The sequence below is a fragment of the Microcaecilia unicolor genome, chromosome 2, assembly GCF_901765095.1.
Source record: "Microcaecilia unicolor chromosome 2, aMicUni1.1, whole genome shotgun sequence".
Lineage (NCBI taxonomy): Eukaryota > Metazoa > Chordata > Amphibia > Gymnophiona > Siphonopidae > Microcaecilia > Microcaecilia unicolor.
This window is the reverse complement of record NC_044032.1, coordinates 110,359,716-110,385,610: the sequence shown is the minus strand read 5'-3', so window position 1 is coordinate 110,385,610 and position 25,895 is coordinate 110,359,716. Positions and strand designations below refer to the sequence as shown.

The window sequence follows — 25,895 nt, the reverse complement described above, 5'->3', positions numbered from 1 at the left end:
GTAAGGCTTTTTAGAGTATACATTTTTTATATTTTTTTCATATTTTTTATACATTTTTATATATATATTTCTCATTTATACTTTTAACGCATATAAGTTCCACATGCTCTCTTGAAATTTTACATTTGGTTTATCCAATTGTCTCACTGCTGCCTCTACTGCACATGAGTTGTAATTGCATACCTGACATTTAAGTTAGTAAGAGCAGAAATTAACATAACGGTATATCTAACAGCTAGACTCCACAACTCAGTTTAGATGTTTTAGAGAAGGAGCTTGTCCAGTAGCGACAGCATACCTCAGAGGTAGGAAGTTCATCTTTCCACAGCCAAATCTGGGTAAGTCATGAGCCTCATTAATTTTAATCGCTAGGGGAGTGCTTTTTTAGCATGGTTTGGGTCTAAAGCTATGGGCTACTAACAAGCACAGTTTTTTAGGTGCAAAGCTCCCATGTATAGACATCCTGATATCGACACTGTTTCAATTCTTTCACCGTCTTTTTTATGGAAGCCTACAAGATAGGAAAATTCCAGTACTTCTAGGCTGGTGTTGTCGTTCGTTTGTCTATTGTTTTTTGTACCTCCCCCCCCCCCCCCCCCCTTTTCTTAGAATATATTTTTTAAGTATATACTTTCTTAGAATAGTTTTTCTGGGGGGGAGGGGGAAATCCCACAGCACGTTACTAGTGCCTTTACCCGAAACTTTTGATACTACCGTTTTCAGGGTTTTGTTTTTAATTCAATCTGTTAGCCAGTGTAGCAATCAGCGTTGGAGTTCTAAACATTGCAGTTTTGGCACTACCGCTTTGAGTTGATGTATCTCAAGTTTTACCTACATTGAGAGCACATTAGCCAGACAGTCCATCAACTCTAAGAATTAGGATGTGAGTTATACTTTTTTATTCAAAGATATTCTCATCCGGAATTTTCACTTACCTCCCTTAGTTTGCTACCAGTTCATTTTTTCAGAAGATTGTTACGTCTTCCAGAAATTATTTAATCAACAACATACAGGTACTTTCCAAACTATTAAGTTCTTATCATTAGTTTCTTTACTCATAAGTTCATGTTTGGGAATCTTCCACACAATTAAGTTTTTTTATTATTGGTTCTTCAGCTATAGGTTTCAGTTTAGGAATTATACACAGGTACTGTCCATACTATTAAGTTTACCATCATCAGTTTTTTATCCATAGTTTCTGGTTACATAGTAACATAGTAGATGATGGCAGAAAAAGACCTGCACGGTCCATCCAGTCTGCCCAAGACAAACTCATATGTGTATACCTTACCTTGAATTTGTACCTGTCCTTTTCAGTGCACAGACCATATAAGTCTGCCCAGCAGTATTTCCCGCCTCCCAATCACCAGTCCCGCCTCCCATCACCGGCTCTGGTACAGACCGTATAAGTCTGCCCTCCCCTATCCTAGCCTCCCAACCACCAAACCCTCTTCCCCCCACCTGCTCCGCCACCCAATTTCAGCTAAGCTTCTGCTTACCAGTAGCTAGGTGATTACTCTGTCTAGATTGGAAATGTATCACTAGATTTTATATTCTTGTGGTTTATATGTGTAGGTGTTTTTGCATTTTCAAGTTCATTCTTTTAGTAAATATAATTTGTTTTGGTGTATTGTTTGAAGGTTGTTTGCACATTCCCTTTGCCAATACATACATACATGTTCTCTCTTATGTAAGACTATACATGTACTAGTCTAATCAGTTGCATTATAAATGTATACTCCTATATGACAATACATATACATTAATGTTTTCATTATTAATATTTTTATCACCCACATATTACTGTTTGCATTCTATTATATTTTATTTTACTTATTTTTATTGTTTAATTTTATTTTATATTATTTGCTTTTTGTATCATTTGCTTTTTACTAGATCTATATTTTAAGATTGTGTAAATTTGCAATTACTTTGTGGTCTTTTACAATTACGAATCGCGTTCAAAGTTTTCACCATGGTCCACAAAATTATACACGGAGAAGCCCCGACCTACATGTCAGACCTTATAGACCCTACCTACTAGGAACACAAAAAGATCAGCACACACATTCCTCAATCTACACTATCCCAACTGTAAAGGACTAAAATACAAATCCACATAGGCAACCAGCTTCTCCTACATTTGCACGCAACTATGGAACGCACTACCGAAGGCCATAAAAACAACGCAAGACCTAACTATCTTCTGAAGACTACTGAAAACTGACCTGTTCAAGAAGGCATACCATAAATAACCATCCTATTAAAATAATAAGAATGATCATGAACCAGACAGAACCTAACTCTTATCACTTGACTGACCAACCTCATTACTATCAACGAACAAGCAATACCACTTTAATACTTATGCCGAAAATGATTTTTATATAATTGATGACCTAACAAAGGTTACAAGCTAAACTATTACTCTGGAACCTATGTGAAATATCTTAATGTATTCTTGTATGTACGCACCTTAATGCAATACCACTTTAAACCTTATATCGAAAACGATTTCTCTATAATTGATGATCTAACATATGCTACATTACAATCTATCACCATAATGTATTCTTCCTTATCATGTATGTATGCACCTTAATGCAATACCGAATGTAATTCTGTTACCGAAAATGACAATCGCCACTACGGCAAATGTAAGACACATTGAGCCTGCAAATTGGTGGGAAAATGTGGGATACAAATGCTACAAATAAATAAATAGCTCTATCATTATATGAGACATAAGTCAAGTAGTATTTCATATTTTTGTTTGTGTCATGCTTTGTCATTTTTATGTTATGTACTGTTTTTAGTGACTCCTGAGGCAGGCCTGAGCGGCCGAAACACGACTTGTGTCGAGTCCACATTTTAAGAATTAAACTTATACTGTGAACTTTGTAGAGTCCAGTAGAAGTTTTTTGCCATCATCTTTTCTGTCTTTTTCACTGTGACTTTGTCCTTTGGCTTGACCAGTGCGGAGGATTGTTTTCTTCTATGTTTGTCGCGCCCCATTGAAATTTGTAACATATAAAATACTGACATTGGTACACTAAATTCACTACACCGGATTACTACATTTCCTATATTCCTATTTAGGAAGTTAGCAACGTGGGCTACCATTAAAAGGGTTATTTTACCCATTTTATGCAATGAAACTCTGTGCTAACTTAGCACAACTTGTGTAAAATAACCCATCTTAGCAGTAGACCACATTGATAACTTTCCCTCTTTATCCCATATTCCACCTCACGTACTCTTCATTCATCCCAACAAAACCTCTCTTTCAAAAGTCATTTGAAGGTTAATACCCTCTTCACTGTTTTGTTGGCTAGCAGTGAAAGGGTATGGCTGCACGCATTCTGGGGTCTTGGAAGGCAGCAACACAGTGATCTCTTTTTTCACTCTTCTTTCTTGTTACAATTGTAGCTCACTGCTGTTTACTCTTGTTTTACTGTTCTATTTAAATTTAATTTACTGTAACTGCCTTGATGGTTCATCTATAAGGCGGTATATCAAATAAAACTGAAATTTGAATTATATTACATTAAATTTCTTATTTATATCCCGCTAACACCTCACAGTTCTAAGCGGATTACAAAGGTCAAGATGCCAGGACAGTCCCTGAGAGTTACATAAACCCAACATAAAATACCTCAAACCTAAAGTAACTAAACTTAATATATTTCTTAAATAAACATGTTTTAATCTCCCTTCTAAACGTAAGACACTGTTGGAGGAATACTTAGAATTTACCAAAATTCCTCCAAAGTCTTACATACGATAAGCAGTAGAAAGTCTAAAGACTTGATCGGCAAAATATGGGTCTTAGAAACAATTTTTTTACATGAAAAGAAGATGATAACGCTCTTGATGCCATCCTCATCTTTTTTACAGAACAGCAAAAGCAACACTATATTTTGCAGGAGTTTCTCCGGCACAAAAATGGATTATCTTCAGAGGAAAGAGATAATGCGTCTTAATAGGTAGAGCTATAAGATTTTGCCTTGTCTTCAAGATATACAATAAACTTCTTTGCTTTGCCTTTTAACTAGTTTCAAAAGCCTGAGCCAAGAGTTAAGGATGGTCCATGCCTGTCTTTTTGCCTGAGACTATAAACCTGCCACCAGACCACATTAGTAATTAGGGTTGTACCGAACATTCAAACGAATACGAATAATGCATTCGGGGCATGAGGGGGCTGAATATTTGGGACAACCCTATTAGGAATACAATAGTGGAATGACTTTTGCCAAATTCCATGTCTTTCCTGCAATAGAAAGAAAAATGATAGCAGTAATTCCTGCTCCTTCACTCTGTATAAATATAAACATAACAAAAAAACATAACTAAAAAGATGTTCCATTCAATGTGGAAACTAAAACGAGTCAGACCATTTTTCCCAAGGAATGTCTTCCGATACCTGGTACAATCACTGGTATTTAGTCATCTGGACTATTGTAATTCACTCTACACCGGCTACAAAGAGCAAATACTCAAAAAACTCCAAACAGCCCAGAACACGGCAGCCAGACTTATATTCGGCAAACCAAAATACGAAAGCGCAACACTCCTTCGCGAAAAACTACACTGGCTCCCACTCAAAGAACGCATCACGTTCAAACTCTGTACCTTGGTCCATAAAATCATCCATGGTGACGCCCCAGCCTACATGTCGGACCTAATAGAACTACCACCCAGAAATGCAAAAAAATCCTCCCGCACATTCCTCAATCTTCATCCTCCCAAATGTAAAGGCTTGAAATACAAATCAATGCATGCATCAACCTTTTCCTATACAAGCACACAGCTCTGGAACTCACTGCCACGTAACCTGAAATCGGTCTACGAAATGACCAATTTCCGCAAACTCCTGAAAACTTCTCTCTTCGACAAAATATATCATAAAGAACAACATGCGTAACTCTACTTTCTTTAAGATATCCAGGAATGTTTTTTAATGTCTATGGCTTTAACACTATCATGTATTTTACCATCATGTAACCAAAACTTCTGCTAAAACAAATGTATACTCTTTTCTATTTCCAATATTATGTATTTCACCATCATGTACCCAAAACTTGCTGTAAAACCAGTGGCGTAGCAAGGGCGGGGCGGTGGGGGCGGTCCGCCCCGGGTGTCATCGGGTGAGGGGGTGCTCCGCTCCCGCTGCTCCGCCTTTAAATTTTTTTTTTTCGAAGTGCCGGAGAGTGGCAGGCAGCGCGCCTCGCGTCTGCCCTGCTAGTAAAGAAGATCTCGCTGACGTCGTCCTTCCCACACTGAGTCCCGCCCGCCCTCGCGGTAATAGGAAGTTGCCTCAGAGGGGGGTGGGACTCAATGTGGGAAGGGCGACGACGTCAGCGAGATCTTCTTTACTAGCAGGGCAGACGCGAGGCGCGCTGCCTGCCACTTTCCGGCGCTTCAAAAAAAATTTTTTTAAAGCAGGATAGGGTAGGAGAACGGATCTCGGGTCGGGTCTGGGGGGGAGGATTCAGAGGGGAAAAGGGGATTGGGGAAGGGTGGGGGACCTCAGAGGGGTGCTTAAAGGGGATTAGGGAGGGTGGGGAGCTCAGAGAGGGGAGAAGGGGATTGGGGAGGGTGGGGAGCTCAGAGGGGTGCTTAAAGGGGATTAGGGAGGGTGGGAGAGCATCAAGGAGGGGAGAAGGGGATTGGGGAGGGGTGGGGGAGCTCAGAGGGGTGCTTAAAGGGGATTAGGGAGGGTGGGGGAGCTCAGATGGGTGCTCAGAGAGGGGAGAAGGGGATTGGGGGGAGGGGAGTGCTCAGATGGGAGAAGGGGTCTGAAGCTGGAACTGGGGTCTGACAAGGGGGCAGGAGGGAAAATGGGTCCATGCCTGGGGCAGGTGGGAGAATGGGTCTGGGGCTGAAAGGGGGGGGGGGATGCAAGGCATGTGGTGGATGAAGGGGACTGGAACTGGGGGCTGAAAAGAGGGGGCAGAGAGAGAGGGGACAGATCCTGGATGGAAGGGGGGCACGTGAGGGAGGGCAGACCCTGGACGGATGGGAGAGGGAGGGCAGACGGATTGAAGGGGCAGAGAGAGAGAGAGCAGATGGTGGGTGGAAGGGGAGAGAGAAAGAGGGCAGACTGGGGCAAATGGTGGATGGAAGGGGCAGAGATAGAGGGCAGATGTTGATGGAAGGGGGAGAGAGAGATGGCAGACTGGGGCAGATGGTGCATGGAAGGGGCAGAACTGGATGGAAGGAAGAGAGGGCAGACAGTGGATGGAAGGGGCAGAGAGAGAGGGCAGACACTGGATGGCAGAGAGAGAGCGAAGACAGATGCTGGATAGAAGGAAGACAGTGAAAAGATGAGGAAAGCAGAAACCAGAGACAACGAACTGTAAATATATATTTTTATTTTTTTGCTTTAGGATAAAGTAGTATTGTAGTTGTGTTAATAAATGTTTATAATAGAACATGTAAATAAGGTAATCTTTTTATTGGACTAATTTTAATACATTTTACTTTCAGAGAACAAAACCCCCTTCCTCAGGTCAGGATAGGACACTAACAGTACTATACTGAATTGACCTGAGGAAGGAGGATTTGGCCTCTGAAAGCTAAATGTATTAGTCCAATAAAATGACATTATTTGTTTTATTTCTATTTGTTAATTTGTAAAGTGGTGATTGGTATTTGTTAGTTTTTTTCAAATTTACATCTGCTGTCTTTATATTTTGCACAGTACTAGAGGACATTTTCTGTTTCTGTGGTGTTGCATTGTATGCAGAGTCTGGCATCAGGGGTTCAGTTTAATTTTTGTCTAAATAGAAAGTTTATGATTACTTATTCTATAGTGGATTAGGGTGTATCTCTTTGTGAAAAAGACATGGCTTTCGGTTGGCATTGACTGTGCAGGATCGACGATCTGTACTAATCTGTTTTCATTTTACAATAGGTGAATTGATGTTCTAGTGCTCACTGTAGTGTTTAAGATGCATTCCTTTTCCTTGTGTGACTTGTACAAATTACTGCTTATGGTATGGTAGAATTGCTCTATAGGTCCTGAGAGTTTTGTATTCTCGGTATGCCTAGTACTGGATTTTTTTTTTTTGGGGGGGGGGGGGGGGGGGGGGGGTGTTAAAAAATGACCGGCCCCGGGTGTCAACTACCCTAGCTATGCCACTGTGTAAAACCAAATGTACATTCCTTTCTATTTCCAGTATCCACGATGAATTGTAAGCCACATTGAGCCTGCAAAGAGGTGGGATAATGTGGGATACAAATGTAATAATAATAATAATCTACAAAATAAATTTTGAATTGTTTAAAGTCAACAGTAAAATACTACAAGCTGTGCATAGCAGCAAACTCTCAGGACTTCTAAGTAATTTATAGATATAACGTGAAATGCACAACAGACAGATGCAAAATACATCTGGTCATGCTCAATTGAAAATGTCAGCTTTTAATTACTGTAAATGAATCTTGTAATCACCTACCATATGATGCTGCGAGTACAGAAGCAGCGTCTTAAAATAAGTTATACCTTTTTCGTATATTGTACTATGGTACTCATAATTAACCTTAATAACTCTACAATAGTTAGAACTAGGCTGCTATGTTAGGTCCAGTTGATCTTGAAGCAGCAGCCCTTGGCAGCAATGTTCCCATTAACCTGCAAAGGAAATCTCCAGTTCCCTTCTCCCCATGTGTCACTGATTCTATCTTGCCTTTAGAAATTCACAGGGTTGGCGGGACCCATGAAACTACTGGGCTCTGTATGGTTAGAAAGTTTTTTAAAAATTAGAAAAGCAAACTGTTTGGGTATCTGACCTCTGATCATAATCACTAAGTCACAGACTCTTGGGCTCCTGCAAATAAGACAATAATTTATCCTCTATCAGAAGCCAGAAGATATTCCATTTCCAGCTCCAAGCATCTGTACTGGTGACAGTATTTAAAGCCAGCTGATAGATAGGCTCGGTGTTGGGACAGCAAATGTTTGGGACTTGCTTCCTGCCACTCCATTTTCAACTCATTTGGCATTCTTGCTCAATCCTGCCAACTCAAATCCTCATCTATCTGGACCTCCATCTGTCCCTGCCTCTCTGGATGGACTACCTAACATGGGCCTCAGTTTGGATTCTTCCTCTCTCCTATACAGCTGCCAATTTTCCCTGAACATATAGGGCCTCAGACAGTCTTCAACTACTCTTGCTTATGGCTCAGTTACAAAGTGTTCTATCAACCACCCTCACTCCCCTTCTTACCTGAACATATTTGAAGTCACTGCAGCCGTTCCTTTTCTGCAATGACATTAACACCAAAGTTTCCCATTATTGTAGTAGCATATTTTAAAAATATTTGTATGTACTTTTAACACATATGTGGTTTTCAAAATCATGACATTCTATGGTGATTACAGCATTACAGTCATTTCCTTAAATAAAACCACAGTTTTCCCCATACACACATCCTCACACAGCGTGCATTCTCTATTCCTTTTGCCACAATCATGTCAGCAAGAGAGTGGTGAAGGGCACCCCAGGTTTGCATTTTCAAACCACTGAGGCCTCATCTATCATTTTTAATGAACTTATTGCAACCTCACATCCCTGCCATACTGCCGTCTTTCTCATGAGCCATCAGTTGTGCACCATAGGCTACAATCAATTTTATTTATGAGCACTAAGTTACAAAAATAAATTTAAAAGGTACCTTTTGAATTTAACAAGATACAGGACAACAAAAGACATAAGGGATTCCAGGTGAAAATAAGTACATGACCAGAGCCCTACACAATCATTTCAAGTTCATTCTAGACTTTATATACCACCGCTAAGTAAACTATCAAAGCAGTTTACAAATTTATTAATGGAAAGAAAGGAAGAAAAAGAACTTCAATAATACAGAAAAGAAAAATACCAGAGAGAAGAGAAGGAAACAGAAAGAATCAGGACACCAACACTGCAGCATATCAGGCTATATCCAATCGAACAGCAAAGGGCCTCTAAGACCCAAATGCCTTATGAAAAAAAAATATGTTTTAAGTTTAACCTTAAAGTCAGATAAAGAATGTCCCAGACAGAGGTCCAATGGGATGGAGTTCCATAGGGTAGGACCCGGTATACTCATATAATATAGGAAAAACAAAGAGTGGCAAGAAGGAATCTAGAGGTGGCCTTGCGAAGGGTGAAAATATGGACATAGCAATTTAAGGAGCCCTTTTACTAACTGTGATAAAAAGCAGCCTTAGTGTACCCTTATGTGGGTTTTTCCCATGTGCTAAGGCCATTTTTTACTGCAGCAGTAATATTTTCCCTTTTACGTATTAATGGTCATGTGTTAATGTGGCCATTGGTACATGGCCATTAAAGCATATTATATCCCACCTAACAGCATAGGAGCAACTCTTCAATCAAGGAGATGGCAAAATTTATCACAACAGCATCAAGCCTAACTCCTATATATTCAAAAAGTTCTCTTTGCAAAACAGTTATTGAAATATTGTTGGATCTATCAAACACACATACTTCAAACCTTAGGCTATATTATTTGCGCCAAACATGTATATAAAGGGTGAGCATGTAATCTTCATCAATCCTTTAACTACACATTTTCATATCTTCTCAGAAAGAAGTTTTTTGAGAAAGTATTTATCTTTATTTCTTCTTACATTTTTTCATTTTGTTGTATACATAAAATCATAGTAGGAGACATTTTAAAAACAACATGAATTCACATTTTGCCAATGGCTGTTCCAAGGTGAACCTGTATGGAGCCTGATCTTGAAACAGCCACTGGTGAAACGTGAATTTATGTCAGTTTTGAAGTGTCTCCTACTATGATTTTATATATACAACAGAATGAAAAAATTTAAGAAGAAATAAAGATAAGTACTTTCTCAAAAAACTTCTTTCTGAGAAGATATGAAAATGTGCAGTTGAAGATTACCAATGCTCACCCTATATATATGTTTCGCTCAAATAATATAGCCTAAAGGTTGAAGTATACATGTTTGACAGATCCAACAATATTTCAATAACTGTTTTGCAAACAAAACCTTTTGAATATATAAAAGATTTAGGCTTGATGCTGTTGCATTAAAACTTATTAGTTCATGTGTACTTACCAACATCTATTTTGTAGGCGGTAAAGCTCACACATTAATTCTATGCTAATCAGTTAGCATGCAGTAATGTAGCTGCACTGATTAGCATAGAAATGCCCACTCTCCACCCCAGACATGCCCCCTCCATGATAAAATTAAAAAATATTTCTATTCAGGGCTTTTTTGAGGGGGTACTTGGGGGTACTGAGTACCGGCACCTTTTCCATTGTCTGCTAAAATTGACCCATGGACCCCAAGTTTTAATGAAAGAGCTCAAGCTCTATATACCAATTCTGCCTTGTCATAGATTCTGTGACTGGTTGCAGGATGCTGGCTATTGTGGGGTGGATCTCTCAGTGATCACCCCACACCTGAAGGATGGCCTAGCATTTGAGTACAGGCACCTTTTTTTGCTAGAAAGAGCACACTGATTCTATTCTATCTGGTTGTTATGTACTGACCATTGTTCCAAAGCTGAATTCACAGCAGGTTACAGAAAGGGAAATCTCACCATAAGAGAGAGGAGTTACAAAAAAACTAGAGCCTCAGTTCAAGCATAGGGTTAACCATTGTATAGATGGATCTTGAGTAGCTTCCTAAAAAAAATATAAGAGGGTTGCGTTTTCAGAAGCAAAGGTAGAGCATTCCACTGACGTACCCACTGAAAAGGGAATGATTTTTCAAGAATAGATTTTAATCTAACATTTTTTGTGGAAGGGTAACAATGTTAGAGTCCGAAGACAGCACAGACTTTTTGTAGAGAGAAGGATCTCTAGCAAGTCCACCAACCCTTCTGCTTTAGGCCCAAAAAGAGCATTAAAAACAGTACACATTCATTTTTTAGTGCATGGTTTGCGCAAATCAGGAAATTCCCTTAAGATGCCGAGCGCATCCTGTGGTATACCATTTTAAGCTGCAGTAAGCATGCACTACCACTTACAGCAGCTTAGCAAAAGGGCCCCAAAGTCAAAAGATTTTTTTTTAATTTGCAAAAGAAGCCCAATCATTATTTTTCTTCAACTCAAGGACATAGGAAGCAATGCTGTGTAACATTTTATGCAATTTTTTCATTATTTTACTTTTGGACTGCAAATCTTTTCTGATCGCGGGTTAACTCGGGTCTTCAGCTTCCCTTGCCACACCTATCCTTCTCTAGAGACAAGCGACGTAGCCCCATAGGAGCTTTAGACGCCAGGGCCTCACCAATTTGAATTTAGGGCCCCCCCCCCAAAAAAAAAAAATTTTTTTGAGGCGCTGGCTGGCAGGGATCCTCAAGCCCCACCAGCGGAAGCCATCCTCTACCTGAAGCCTGACAGTTGACATTACTTTCCTGGGTCGCTGCTGTACCACACCCCACATGCTCATTTTTTTAAAACTGAGCATGCATGAGGGAGGCTCCCCCCCCCCCCCCCAGCCTCTGTGCATACATAAAAACTGAGCATGCACAGTTGGTGGGCCTCTCTTATGTATGCTCAGTTTTGTGAAAACTTGAGCATGGGCGAGGGTGGGAGGGACTTAAACAATGGCAGCACAGGAAAAGCGCTGCTAACTGCCATACTTTGGGTGGAAGAGAGCTTCAGGACCCCCATTGGCTCTGGTATCTGTGATCACATGCGGAAGAAAGTGTGAAAGAGCGGGGCAAAATTTTGTTGTCCCCCCCCCCCCCCCCCAAACTTGAGGTCTGGCTTTGTGCCTACTAGAGACAGTCACTTTACAAAGGTATAGAGTCCAGGTCCTGCTAGGTTTACAAATGCACAGTACACAAATCAAAGAGCAACCAGACATTTTACAATATAAAGCCTAGGGCATTTTCATTTACCGCAGTTCCCAATGACACTAAAAGCAATTTTTACTGCAACCACGAACAATAAAATGCAGTTTATCCCAACAACAAGATTTAATGACTACATCGTCACCACCAAAGTGCTAATTTTTCTTGAACACTGACATTGACATTCTAAATTTTGCCAACCTGTAACAACTTTCAGGGAAGCTTCAACAACTCAGTGTTGAGGTTTATTCTTACACATACATTTTCCAAGCAGTGATGCCATATAAAGGGATCCTTTTACTGAGCTGCAGTAAGCACTAGCCCATGATTATCACAGCTTAAAATGCCTTACCAAGGGATGCGCTCAAGTGTCTTGTAGTAAGTTCCAAATCTGCATTTTAAAATATATATTTTTTATTTTTGTTGGAGGGGGCGTGACTGGGGAGCAGAAAGAAGGCATTCCTGTGCTAACTGGTTAGCATATCCCCATTACCGCATGCTATCTTGTTAGTACAGGATTACTGCCTACAAAATAGGTCAGTAAGTGCTTCCACATTAATTCTTTTTAAAAGCTGTGGGCTAACAGTAACATTAGCATGGGGCCATTAATAGAAAAAACAAGAAATTGACCATTTTCCACCTGCAGTAAAATGGCCTTAGCACATGGGAAAAACCCGTGCAAGGGTATTTAGCAAAGCATGAAAAAAAATGCATTTATGTTACTTTTACCTGTATTTTTCACTGCTTATAGAATTTGGATTTCTTGGGGGGGGGGGGGGTTAAGGTGACTGTGCAGCAGGGTGGAGCAGGGTGTTGTGTGGCAGGGCTGGGGATGGAGGCGATTACTTGTGGCAGAGATAGGTGGGAACAGGTTAGATTTCCATGGAGACAGGTTAGATTTCTATCCACGTGCAACTCTCTAATCTAAACTTTCCAGATTTAGAACAAATTACTACTCTAACCGATGAAACAGATACTTCCTGTGTGTACATCCGTAAGCTGCACAAGCTGGTATTTTTGAAAATATAAGTGAGATGTGAGATCCAATAAGAATGCTACCAACAATAAAGAATAACAATGTGGATGCAGCAGCTGATAGATTTGGTTGCTTTGTTTTGGGTGTACAAAGATGGTGGCTCCTGTTCTAAATCTAACATCCTTGGCTATTCCAATATGTACAGCATAATATTGGTTATAATACTGTAAACCAATATTATGCTACTTTGTATACCCTAGGACAAGGAAATAGGGTGGGCCAATAAAAATTAAATCACAAAACATTGCAGTAAAAACTGACAAATCAAAGTTTATAATGAAAAAAAAAAAAAAAAGACCACCGGTCTACATAAAACAAATCCCCAAAAGGTGGTGGAAATTCAGAAGGTAGACACAGTTCCATGTTTTCAGGTTAGCCAACTGCATCAGGAGTCAGCAATCATCTGAATGGTTTAAAACACAAATAACTGTGGTTAGGCAATATTTTCAAAAGGAAATTATCAGTATAAACACTTTCTCTGCCTTCTGCACTGAGAAAATAAATTTGGACGTAAATCATTACAGGAATCATTTTAAAAGCATGATGTTGTAGTAGGGAGGAGGATTCAGATGATCAGGGCCCAGGGGAGGAGGAGGAGGCGGCATAAGGCTGAAGGTTTGAGCCTTGCAACCATCATCATACTCTTAGACGTGCACATGGTGTATAAAGGATAAACACAAATCCATCTTAAATCTGGGATTTACTATGCTACCAGAACCATCAGTTTTTCTTGAAAAACATTTTTTTTAAAAACACAAAAAAAAAACGTCTTAGATGTCCCTGCATTGTGATATTTTAAACACATCTAACTGGTTCCCATAAATGAGAATAAAAATTGTAATGTGGTCCCTCAACCAAAGGCTGCCCACCCTTTTTATAGATTAATAGATTTATTGATGTCTGGAAGCAGAAGTTTGTCATCTAGAATTTCTAGATGACAAATAATGTATGAAATTAGCCTTAGGGTCGAAGCAGAGTATAACAATATCATCATCATCTCGTTATGCCTCGACAAAATGGGGCATATACACATGCTTTTAATATGTAGTTATGAAATCTTTTCCCACAGATCTTCAAGCTGTTTTTGATGATTTTGCACATTATATAAGCATCGGAAACAGGTTTGGTTACTTGGATCCATAGTCATTCCTCTCCTTCTCCACCCCATTATTAATAAACTTAATTTTTCCTTTAAGAATGAGAAACAAAATTAAAAAACTAAATATAGAATCGTCTTGCTAAGTCACTTGGTTAGAAAAACAAATGACGTTTGATGGTTCTGTTATTTGAAGGTACTGTTTAGAGCAGCATTTTTCAACCAGTGTGCCACGGCTGCTCCCCAGGTATGCTGCTAGGATCCCGCAGGAATCCCACTCACCAAGTCAACATGTAATTGGTTGTCCTCACTTGCTGAGCACCCCTCTACACATGCATTCGGGGACTAATCCCCTCCCTATGGTCTGCCATCTCTCTCACTCTCCCGTCTAGTATATCTCCTATTCTCTCCTCAATCTCAAACTGCTCCACATCCTATCTTTAAAGTGATGCCCAAGGTCTCCCACAGATTTCCTTGTCCAGCACCCCACCCCCCTCTGACACAACTTCTCTCCCTTGAATGCATCTTACCCTTTTTGAAAAAAACACAAAATTGCATCAGAAGGGGGGCAGGACGTTGGACAAGAGAAGCTGTGGGGCCTGTCGCAGGTGACCTCAAAGATAAGTTTGAAGGTGGGATGAGGGGTGGTGAGTTTGAGAAAGAGGTAGAGGTGCTGAACTGGAGCAGGGGGGTGTGTGAGAATGAGGGACAACAGTTCTGCTTGAGGGAGAGCGGTGCTACATCGGGGACATGGAAGGAGAGTGGTGCTGCATGGGGGTGCAAGGAGGGAGAGAGGTGTTACATCGGGGAGGCAAGGCAGGAGACAGGTGCTACATTCAGGGGAGACAAGGAGGGGAAAAGATGCTGCATCAAGGGGTCAAGGAGGGAGAAAAGTACTGCATCAAGGGGTCAAGGAGGGAGAGAGGTTCTGCATGAGGGGCAAGGGAGGAGGGCGGTGCCAGACATGGAGGTCAGTTAGAGAAGAGAGAGATCCAATGATGTAGGGAGGAAAAGAGGGAGCTCGGACAGGGAAAGAGATGCTGAACTTTGGGGGGGGGGGGAGGTGCCAGGACCAATGGGGAAAGAAGGAGGAGGAGGAGATAAAATACTACAGGTGCTGCATCAAGGGGTCAAGGAAGAAGAGAAGTTCTGCATGAGGGGTAAGGAGGGAGGGTGGTGCTGGACATGGAGGTCAGTTAGGGAAAAGAGAGATCTAATAATGTAGGTGAGGAAGACAGAGGGCGTGGAGAGGGAAAGAGGTACTGGACATGGGAAGGGGGGGGGGGGGAGGAGAGAGGTGCCAGGACCCGTGGGGAAGGAGGAGAAGGAGATAAAATACTACAGAGGAAAATGAATGAAGTGTTGCACATATAAGGTGTTTTTAATTACCCCTCTCTTGACCCTCACTGGACCTTTGTCCACGGGGGCGAAGAGGGAGTTCTAGAAGGCTCAGGATAAGTCCCTTTAACATGACCTCTGTGATCTGACTCCTGACATCTATGAACATCTGTGTGCATTTGTCTTCCCACATGTCTTAATAAGTAGGAGTCTACCTGCTTATGTGTATATTATAGAGAATAATTTGTCTCTGTAGGTGTATTAGGAGAAATAAGTGTGTAGACAAGAAACAGAGAGAGGCAAGGGGGGGGGGGGGGGGGGTAACTGATAATATAGAATTTATTCTTACCCAAGTGTTACATCAATCAGGCACGCTCATCAGTCAGAGTTTCAGGACAACCGTCCGCACTTCTGCACCTCTGGGTAAAGTTGGGGAAATCTCCAAACTCCACCCAGATTCACACTTCTTAAATACCCTTTTTCTCTCATTAAAACTGTATATTTTATTATGCAAATCTTGTTTTTCTTACAGTTGGTAATCGCAAGCTAGATCGGAAGCCCAACCCCCCCCCCCCCCCCCCTTATTTCTATATTTCCCAATGTCTGCAACATCCTTTGTGATAAACAACTTTTTCTAACTTCAAATGCAGGAACAGGTATCCATTTTATGACAATGACTCCATTTTAAATTCAATTACTTGACCTAACTTTTAGCTATTCAAGTCATTTACTCCTTCCTCTAGGATTTAAAACTTCATTTGCTTGTTACACCAGGTCTTGGTTTGACTTGTCAACTAGGCCCTGCTTCATCAAGTACCCAGTTTCAAGCCATCATCAGATTTTCTGGCCTGGTCAGTGCTTCTTAGTAGCCTAGGTTCTATGGCTCTACCCACCACTATTCCAGTGGAGGGGTCCCGGTTGTAACATATATTAACAAAGGGAGGGAAGAGGGAAGACACGGAACACATAAAGGGAAGGGAAGGGGACTGAACAAGGAATTTGTGCTGTGGAAGGAAAGGAGAGAAGAATTAGTGGTCTCTGAAAGTAGTGAGAGGGTAAAAATGGGGCAAAGGAGATGGTGAAAAGGGATAGTGAGAGGCTGGATGGAGATAAGAATGGGCTTGAGATTAGGGAACAAATTATTGAGAGGGAAGGAGATGGAGCTTGAGGGGAGATGAAAGGCTGAGGGGCTTAGTACAGACAGTATAAATGAAGGACTAGGATAGGGAGTAGGTGAAATACAGAGGGGGTATAGGAGGTTGGGGACAAATGTAGCTCTAGAGAAGGGGTGAGAGTGGGAGATGGAAAGCTTGAAGGTGAGTGAAAAAGTGAAAAGGAGGAGATGTGGGTGACAAACAGGAAATGAGTGACAAAATTATACGAGTGAATAGCTGGGCAAAGAAGGGAAAATCTGCTACTTTTGACACTGTTGATCACAGCCTACTCCTTGATACGCTGTCCTCACTGGATTTCAGGGCTCTGTTCTTTCCTGGTTTTCTTCTTATCTCTCCCTGTGTACCTTTAGTGTATACTCTAGTGGATCCTCTTCTACTTCTATCCCACTGTCAGTTGGTGTACCTCAGGGATCTGTCCTGGGACCTCTTCGTTTCTCCATCTATACTTCTTCCCTTGGTACTCTGATCTCATACCATGGTTTTCAGTATCATCTTTATGCTGATGACTCCCAGATCTACCTCTCCACACCAGAAATCTCAGCCAACATCCAGGCCAAAGTATCAGCCTGCCTGTCTGACATTGCTGCCTGGATGTCTCAGTGCCATCTGAAACTAAACATGACCAAGACTGAGCTTCTTATCTTTCCCCCTAAACCAACCTCTCCTCCTCCCCCATTCTCTATTTCTATGGATAACACTCTCATCCTTCCTGTCTCATCAGCTTGTAACCTTGGGGTCATCTTCGACTCCTCCCTCTCCTTCTCTGCACATATTCAACAGACTGCTAAAACATGTCATTTCTTTCTCTATAATATCAGCAAAATTTGCCCTTTCCTTTCTGAGCACACTACCAGAACCCTCATCCACACTCTCATCACCTCTTACTTATACTATTGCAACTTGCTTCTCACAGGTCTCCCACTTAGCCATCTCTCTCCTCTTCAGTCTGTTCAAAATTCTGCTGCACGACTAATATTCCGCCAGTGTCGTTATGCTCATATTAGCCCTCTCCTCAAGTCACTTCACTGGCTTCCTATCCGTTTCCGCATACAGTTCAAACTCCTCTTATTGACCTATAAGTGCATTCACTCTGAAGCTCCTCAGTACCTCTCTGCTCTCATCTGTCCCTACATTCCTCCCCGGTAACTCCGTTCACTGGGTAAATCTCTCTTATCTGCACCCTTCTCCTCCACTGCTAACTCCAGACTCTGTTCCTTTTATCTTGCTGCACCATATGCCTGGAATAGACTTCCTGAGCCGGTACATCAAGCTCCATCTCTGGCCATCTTCAAATCTAAGCTAAAAGCCCACCTTTTTGATGCTGCTTTTAACTCCTAACCCTTATTCACTTGTTCAGAACCCTTATTTTATCATCCTCACTTTAATATTCCCTTATCTCTTGTTTGTCCCGTTTGTCCTAATTAGATTGTAAGCACTGTCGAGCAGGGACTGTCTCTTCATGTTCAAGTGTACAGCGCTGCGTTCATCTAGTAGCGCTTTAGAAATGTTAAGTAGTAGTAGTAAGTAGTAAAAATAGGGAGAAAAAGATGTAGAGGAAGAATGGAACACAACAGTAGGAGACAGAAGATATGGAAAGGAGAACATGAGAAAAGAACATAGGAGACCAACAAGAAAAACGGAGAACAGAGCCTGGGACCAATCCAGTTGGAGAAAAAATAAAGACAGCTAGACAACAAAGATAGAAGAAAAACATTATTTTCTGATTTGGGGACTGAACTGTCAGCTCTTCTATATTGCAAGGTAGAGGAGAAAACGCGTTTCAGTTTTTTTCTTTTTCCAGCACTGCACTTCTTAATCTAGCTTTAAGGGGAGTTTTTGTCTGCATGTTTCTGCTTGTAACTTGTCATCCTTTACTCTGTATTAGATGAGGGTATTTCCATATTCTGCATGTGTGACTGAGGTGAAGATGCAACTAGTGTGCAGTTCTCTAGCTGTTTGATTTGTTGTGTTCCCCCAATAGGAGGTGCAATATTTGCAGTGCGTCTTTTTCACAGATAGAGTTGATGCAATTTGAATCGTGAAAGTTAATGGTATTTTGGCTTAGTGTTAACTATTGAGAGTCTATTTTGCAGGGTTTTGTGTTACTTCACAAAATGTTTCGTGGAAGTCGAGTACATTCGCAAATTGATTCTACAGTTTTAATATTTATATTTTTGAAAGCTGAAATAAGGTAAATGTCCTAGCTCCATTGTTGGGGAATATGGAGTTTGTTACAGAACTGGGAGTGATGAGTTTATATTTAGATTACATCCCATCCTCTATGGTCTCCAGCCTTCACTTCCATATGGAAGAATTCATTGAATGGTACTATCAAATAATATTTGATTTAATGGGTGGTTGAAACTGTCTAAAAGGATTTCTAAGGCCTTTGGGACTTCTTGTAGTATCTTTTATAGCTAATGTGAAGGGAAGGTAGGGGTTGGGATGGCTGTGATGTACACAAGTGTTGCTTTGACTTGCCTCCCCTAATACCTAGGTTACCTCCCATGTGCCCCCCCCCAAATATTTTTGTCTAGTGATGCCACTGCTTCATGCCTCTCTCCCCTCTTCCCTTCCTTTCACTACCCTTCCCTTTATGTTCAGCATGTTTCCCCACTTCCCTTCTCTTCATGTGCGGCATGTCTCCCCTTCCCTTTATGTGCAGCATGTCTCTTCCCACTTCCCTTCTCTTCATGTGAGGCATGCCTCCCCACTTCACTTCCCTTTATGTATGGCACATCTCCCCTCTTCCCTTTATTTGCGCCATGTCTCCCCTCTCCCCTTCCCTTTACCTGCACCGTGTCTCCCCTCTTCCCTCCCTTATATGTGCAACACTTCATTCATTTTCCTCTGTAGTATTTTATCTCCTCCTCCTCCTTCCCCACAGGTCCTGGCACCTCTCTCCTCTCTCCTCCCAAGTCCAGTACCTCTTTCTCTCTCTACGCCCCTGTCTTCCTCACCTACATCATTGGATCTCTCTCTTCCCTAACTGACCTCCATGTCCAACACCACCCTCCCTCCTTACCCTTCATGCAGAACCTTTCAAAGCCACCACTTTCTCATCCAATCTTGGTCCCTGTTTTCTCCCATAATTACGAAATTCCTGTTCTTTTTTTGCTGTCCCTATTCTACCAATCCCCAAACCCAGTCTTCCCCTCAGTCCTCCAGTTTCTGCTATCCCCCACCCCAAACAGTCCTCAAGTCCCATCTCTCTCCTACCCCCAAGTCTCACCAGCCTTCCTCTGACTTCCACCCCCTGCTAGTTCTTAAGTCTTATATTTGATCTCCCCTCAGGCCTCATCCATCCTCTGAATCCGCTTGCCATTCTGTTATATAAGATTGTTTTTAGATGTTTCCTTCTTACTATCCCTTTCTTCTCTTGCTGTTCTCATTCCCAAGTATATTTTTTTTACTTTTGCTTTTAATTATCCTACTTTCTGATATGTACTTCACACTTCCCTACCCCTCCCACCTTGCACACTCACTTCCCTCCCCAAATATAGCTTGCTCCACTCCTCCCTCACATACACATAGGTCATCCTTCCTTTTTCTTTTACCCCATTCCTCCCTCATCTCATATCTTTTAATACTTTTCTCAGTTCTCCTTCATTTCTTCCTCCCTTATTTTATACTCAATCATCTGTCCTCCATTTTTTCTCTCCATCCTTTACCTTCTCCTGCCCTGATCCCTCTCTTTCACCTCCCTTCTTGTCTCATTCATTTTTCATTCACCTCTCCAATCTACCCCTTCCTTATTCCTTTCTTTTTCAAACCAGTACCCTTCCATACCTGTCCTGAACAGCGCTGGCCATAGGATTTGAATAGTGCTGTTCAGTTTTTCTGTTCAGTTTACAACTGAACAATTTGCCAACAGACAGCCCAATTTGCTAGCTCTCAGAACAGCGGAAGAGGCATGCTTCACGGCGCCTCTCTTCACAGGCCTGACTGTTGAACAGGAAGGGCAGGAGGTGATAAAAGAAATAGCAAATGGACAGGAGACCCTGGAAATACAGTTAAGAGCACACAGAGCGGAAAGCAAAACCAAAGATTGGGAACAAGATGACTGGAATAATAAAATCATCAGACTACAAAGGAGGAAATATGATTTTATTTTCAGTTTAATCATTGAATTATGTCGGTGTTGAGAATTTACATCTGTCGGCTTTATTTTGCACTGTACAGGAGGACGTGCATTTCTTTCTATTTCTCTAGTGTTGCATGAAATGCAGAGTCCAATATCTCTGCTTTTAGTTTTTGTCTGCATGTTTTTTTGAGGTTCCCCATTTTGTATCAGGTGAGAGTCATGTTCTACATCTGCAGATGAAGTGAAGGATTTTGCTGGCATGTGCTGTCTGTGTAGCAATCTGTAACAGTCCATCTTGTTCCAGGTATACTGGTACTCTAATATATTTCAGTAGCATAATTAAATGAAATAACTACTGAAGGTTACAGGTATGGGTGGGGATGGAAGAGATTACTTGTGGGGATGGGTGGGGATGGAATGAATCTTACCAGGAACAACATAGTAGCATAGTAGATGATGGCAGAAAAAGACCGTCATGGTCCATCTAGTCTGCCCATCAAGATAAACTCATATGTGCTACTTTTTGTGTATATCTTACCTTGATTTGTATCCGCCATTTTCAGGGCACACACCGTAGAAATCTGCCCAGCACTAGCTCCGCCTCCCAACCACCAGCCCCGCCTCCCAATCTCGGCTAAGCTTCTGAGGATCCATTCCTTCTGAACAGGATTCCTTTGTGTTTATCCCACTCATACTGTTTTCATCTCCACCACCTCCTGAAGGAGGGCATTCCAAGTATCCACCACTCTCTCCGTGAAAAAATACTTCCTGACATTTTTCTTCAATCTCATTTCATGTCCTCTAGTTCTACCGCCTTCCCATCTACAGAAAAGGCTCGTTTGTGGATTAATACCTTTCAAATATTTGAACGTCTGTATCATATCACCCCTGTTTCTACTTTCCTCCAGGCTATACATGTACAGGTCAGCAAGTCTTTCCTCATACGTCTTGTAACGCAAATCCCTTGCCATTCATGTAGGTTTTCTTTGTACATCCTTAGCAAGATACGGCCTCCAAAACTGAACCAATACTCCAGGTGGGGCCTCACCAACGACTTATATAGGGGCATTAAAACTTCTTTTCTTCTGCTGGTCACACCTCTCTCTATACAGCCCAGCAACCTTCTAGCTACGACCACCGCCTTGTCACACTGCTTCATCGTCTGCAGATCCTTAGATACTATCGCCCCAAGAACCCTCTCCCCATCCGTACATATCAGACTCTCACCGCCTAACACATACGTCTCCCGTGGATTTCTACTCCCTAAGTGCATCATTTTGCATTTCTTCGCATTGAATTTTAATTGCCAAAACCTAGACCATTTTTCTAACTTCTGCAGATCCTTTTTCATGTTTTCCACTCCCTCCCGGGTGTCCACTCTGTTACAAATCTTAGTATGATCCGCAAATAGGCAAACTTAACCTTCTAACCCTTCGGCAATGTCACTCACAAATACATTGAATAGAATCGGCCCAGCACCGATCCCTGAGGCACTCCACTACTCACCTTTCCCTCATCTGAGCGAAGTCCATTAACCACCACCCTCTGGCATCTGTCCGTCAACCAGTTCCTAATCCAGTTCACTACATCGGGTCCTATCTTCAGCCTGTTAAGTTTATTCAAGTGCCTCCTGTAGGGAACCGTGTCAAAAGCTTTGCTGAAATCTAAGTAGATTACGTCTATAGCATGCCCTGATTCAATTCTCCGGTCACCCAAAGAATTCAATGAGATTCGTTTGGCACGATTTACCTTTGGTAAAAGCATGTTGTCTCGGATCTTGCAACTTACTGTCTTCCAGGAAATTCACTATCCTTTCCTTCAGCATTGCTTCCATTAATTTTCCAATAACCAAGTGGATACGGGTTAGATTCCAGTGGTGAGACTCCACAATTTTTGCACCTTGCATGTATGCCGTGAGATGAAAACAGTTAAAAATCACTGGTTTAGAGAGAAATCCAACGATATTTAAGGAGCAGAATTTGGCCCTCCAGAAAAAAATAACATATAAATTTTACAATTAGCGATTTATTCCAGCAAAACAGTTCTCACATCATCATCGTTAGAGACTACCACACACCTGTTAATCTTGAATAATGCCCAGATCTTTAGACCTCTTAAACATTTAACAGACAAGTTTGTGAATTATATCCCACACCATTTTCTACACTCTCAAGACGATAACCTTTTAGCGCAGTCTTTTTTTTAAGAAGATGTAAGATGCCAGTGAAACTATCCAGGCAAGCAATTTCTTGTGCTATCCCACTTTTGTGGAACATATTGCCTTGGGAAAATTGTTTGGCTGAGACAGTGTTGATTTTTAGACGTAGCATAAAGACTTGGTAATTTTAATTATTTTTATTCTAATAAGTTAAGTTAGATATAGATGCAACTTAAGAATGTGGAACTGTAGGTCTTGCTTACTTTTATTTGACTGATGCAACTAGAAGGAATGCATATCTCTCTATATAAAACGCACCTCCAACGTTCGAATGAAGCCTCTGTTAGCCAAAAGTGAAGGGGGTGAGATCGCATTGTGTCTGCCCCGCCCACGCGTCAAACGTGATGACGTCGAGGGCGGAGCAATGACACTCAACCAATCGCAACGCTCGGCAGCGAAGCGTCAGGGAAGGAGGCGGCGCTCTCAACGTCTAGCCTTCCCTTCGCTGTGTTCCGCCTTCTTCTGACGTCAAGGATGACGTCAAAAGAAGGCGGAACACAGCGAAGGGAAACCTAGACGTCGGGAGCACCGCCTCCTTCCCTGACGTTTCGCTGCCGGAACCGCCACGGAGGTACATTTAAAAACAAGAAAAAAAAAAAAACCATGTTGGGGGGAGCGAAGAGGGTGGCCACAAAAGAAAAACAATGGGACCGGGAGGGCAAGGGGAGAAACGACAGCATGGATGCGAGGGGGGGGGGGGAAGAAGAGGGCGGCCCAGGCTGGGACATGGGAGAGAGAGGAGCATGGATGCAAGGGGGGGTCATGGAAGGGAGACAGGGGACTTGCTGGAAAAGGATGAATGGAGGCGGCAGGGGACAGAGGAGCATGGATGGGCATGGATTGGGAGGGCAGGGCTCAGGGAGAGAGGGCAATTGCTGGAAAGGGATGAATGGAGGGGGCAGGGGACAGAGGAGCATGGATGGGCATGGATTGGGAGGGCAGGACTCAGGGAGAGAGGGAAATTGCTGGATAGGGATGAATAGAGGGACAGATGGGCATGGATGGATATGGATTGCAGGGCAGGCCTCAGGGAGACAGGGCAATTGCTGGATAGGGAAAAATGGAGGGGCCAGGTGACAGATGAGCATGGATGGGCATGGATTGGAAGGGCAGGACTCAGGGAGACGGGAATTGCTGAATAGGGATGAATGGAGGGGACAGATGGGCATGGATGGATATGGATTGCAGGGCAGGCCTCAGCCAGAGAGGGGAAATGCTGGATAGGGAAAAATGGAGGGGCCAGGTGACAGATGAGCATGGATGGGCATGGATTGGAAGGGCAGGACTCAGGGAGAGGGGAATTGCTGGATAGGGATGAATGGAGGGCACAGATGGGCATGGATGCATATGGATTGCAGGGCAGGCCTCAGGCAGAGAGGGGAATTGCTGGATAGGGATGAATGGAGGGGCCAGGTGAAAGAGGAGCATGGATTGGAAGGGCAGGACTCAGGGAGAGGGGAATTGCTGGATAGGGATGAATGGAGGGGACAGATGGGCATGGATGGATATGGATTGCAGGGCAGGCCTCAGGCAGAGAGGGGAAATGCTGGATAGGGAAAAATGGAGGGGCCAGGTGACAGAGGAGCATGGATGGACATGGATTGGAAGGGCAGGACTCAGGGAGAGGGGAATTGCTCGATAGGGATGAATGGAGGGGCAGATGGGCATGGATGGATATGGATTGCAGGGCAGGCCTCAGGCAGAGAGGGGAAATGCTGGATAGGGATGAATGGAGGGGGCAGGTGACAGAGAAACATGGATGGCCATGGATTGGGAGGGCAGGACTCAGGGAGAGGGGAATTGCTGGATAGGGATGAATGGAGGGGACAGATGGCCATGGATGCATATGGATTGCAGGGCAGGCCTCAGGCAGAGAGGGGAATTGCTGGATACGGATGAATGGAGGGGCCAGGTGAAAGAGGAGCATGGATTGGAAGGGCTGGACTCAGGGAGAGGGGAATTGCTGGATAGGGATGAATGGAGGGGACAGATGGCCATGGATGGATATGGATTGCAGGGCAGGCCTCAGGCAGAGAGGGGAAATGCTGGATAGGGAAAAATGGAGGGGCCAGGTGACAAAGGAGCATGGATGCGCATGGATTGAAAGGGCAGGACTCAGGGAGAGGGGAATTGCTGGATAGGGATGAATGGAGGGGACAGATGGCCATGGATGCATATGGATTGCAGGGCAGGCCTCAGGGAGACAGCGGAATTGCTGGATAGGGATGAATGGAGGGGCCAGGTGACAGAGGAGCATGGATTGGACTCACACTTTCACTTTGACTCTCAAACATTCACTCTCACATACACTCTCCCAAACATACACACTCCGAGGAAAACCTTGCTAGCGCCCGTTTCATTTGTGTCAGAAACGGGCCTTTTTTACTAGTTATTTATAAAAATGACAGAGGCAGGCGGAACCTTATAGACTATACTCTGGAAGAAAGGCAGGAGAGACAGGATATGATAAAGACATTTAAATACCTCCCTGGCATTAATGGAGGTGAGCCTTTTTCAAATAAGAGAAAACTCTGCAATGAGAGAGCGCAGGATGAAGTTAGGAGGTTATAGGTTCATAAGTAATCTAAGGAAATAAAAGGGGGGTGGACGCCTGGAATAACCTACCGGTGGAGGTGGTGGAGATGAGGACTGTGTCTGAATTTAAGAAAGCTTGGGACAGGCATGTGGGATCTCTTAGGGAAAGGAGGAGATAGTGGTTGCTGAGGATGAGCAGACTGAATGGGCCATTTAGTCCTTATCTGCTGTCATATTTCTTGTTTCTGATTGAGGGATGAGCTTTATAAACCATATGAATTCATAAGGACACAAATGTACAAATGAAGTTATTAATAAAATACATCAGACATTCCAAATTGTCCCAGGGAACTTCCAGCATGTCTGGTTTTCAAGAAATCCACAAAGATTAGATTAGGTAAAGACTAGAAGCAAGCACTGAATGTGGTATACATGAATTTCAATAAATCTGTTAATGCTGTTCTACACAGAAGGCTCATAACCAGTGTAGCTTTCATCCTAAAGTTATCAATAGAAATCAAACAAAATAAAACATGGAAAAGAAAATAAGATGATACCTTTTTTATTGGA

The 25,895-nt window shown here is 42.5% G+C and overlaps 1 protein-coding gene across 2 annotated transcripts in view; it reads right to left on the bottom strand.

Annotated features, from left to right (window-relative positions):
• The window catches only part of MAST4 (microtubule associated serine/threonine kinase family member 4), a 905,366-nt gene that overhangs the window by 817,292 nt on the left and 62,179 nt on the right, over positions 1–25,895 (bottom strand). The window lies entirely within an intron of this gene.